This window comes from Lactuca saligna, chromosome 4, assembly GCF_052625555.1.
Source record: "Lactuca saligna cultivar CGN05327 chromosome 4, ASM5262555v1, whole genome shotgun sequence".
NCBI classification, from domain to species: Eukaryota; Viridiplantae; Streptophyta; class Magnoliopsida; order Asterales; family Asteraceae; genus Lactuca; species Lactuca saligna.
This window is the reverse complement of record NC_136420.1, coordinates 56097001-56098662: the sequence shown is the minus strand read 5'-3', so window position 1 is coordinate 56098662 and position 1662 is coordinate 56097001.

The following is a 1662-nucleotide window of genomic DNA, read 5'->3' as shown; positions in this document are numbered from 1 at the left end:
ATTGACTCGTTTCTTGGTTTGGTGCATCTCACTTTGATAATGGGATCAGACTTTGTTCTTCGAGTCAGAACATCTCTAAACCTTTTTTTGTCAATTCGATCATTCAACTCTGAAACCTTGTGTTGTTTATCTACACTATTATTGAAGAGTTGGAATTTCTTGGGATGATCATTCATGCTTTGAACTTTAGCACTTCCATTAACGAAAGAAAGAGCTTGACCAAGTTTGGCAGATATACATTCTCCTTTTCTAGCTTATTTCTTGTTTCGGATAACAATATTGTTTTCTAACAATATCTCTCTTACTTTATCAATAGGTATATCCTATATTTAGGCCTATTCATTTAGATCAAAGATGAGCTCGCTCTTTTTGGAAGGAGGAGGTGCAGAAGCATCACCGGCATCAGAACTTCGAGCTTCAGCATCATGAGCTCCCCCCCCCTGAGGTAGAAGCCTTCCTTTTTTGAGGATTGAGCTAATCATTATCAGACGCAACATCACTATTAGTTCCTTGAGGAATCTCCCCTGAAACTAAGAATCATGGTAAATAACATTTATAGGAACAACATGAATATCAGCTTTTGGCATGAATCCAAGATCAAGAAACCCTTCGTAGTCATCGGTCTCTGATTGATCACCAGTGTTTGGAATGGGCTGACTATTACTTGCTGCATCAGTGTTTGGAAGCATTTGGAATGTCATCATCATAAAAAATATCATTTTGAAAGTCAACTTTATTTCTTCTAGATTCAGGTATCTTAGGTTGAGATGGAGTCGGTGCAATTACCACGATTTCTAATTGCTAATCAGGAAACCCTTGATTATTCCACCCTTTCTAGAAGCATCAGATAGGGGAGGAGAACCAAAATGTGCTGAAGGAGTTCTAGGAAGAGAAGTAGATGGTAGAAGAGGTGGTGTAGGATTTGATGATGGAAGTGGAGGTGGAGGTGGAGGAGGATTATCATCTGGAGAGTTTGGAGGAGATTCATCAATAACCATATCATTAGTATCATCATCACCTAAATCCATAAACCGCTTCATCTCAGCAACATCCTTTACAACTTTATACAATCTTCTTCCCAAATAATGAGTTATCTACACTAGTAGAGAAAGTTAAGAAAGTACAATTGTTTTTTTTAAAGGATTGGATTGGATTCCCCATGATAAACAATAACAATCTGAAGAGGTGTTGGCATCGGAGGAATATTCTTAGCTTGAGGAGAAGGAGACGTTGGTCTTGTAGATACCTCATCTTGGATTAGTGACTCAGTAGTAATCACTAAAGGTGGGGTTGATCCATGTTGTCCAACATCCCCTGTAGATGGAGTCGATAAATAAGTGGATGAGATTCGAATGTGGTTGTTCAACCTTGGAGGAGAGTCTATTCCCTAAATAAAGTCTTCTACATTGGTGATAGGTTCATCTACTTCAATCTCAACGTCTTTCTCTTGATCAGCCCCTTCATCATTAGGGTCTTCTTCATCACTATTTTCATCATTGTCTTCTTGAGAGTCAAAGAATTCAACCACATAAGGTTTTTCAATCAATTTTTTCATCTTTTTAGTAATAAGAAAAACATCTTCAGGTGGAGTGACATAAATAATCTTTGAGGAAAGGGCAGCAATTGGAATAATAATCCCATGACTTCCAACATTGCCTTCCT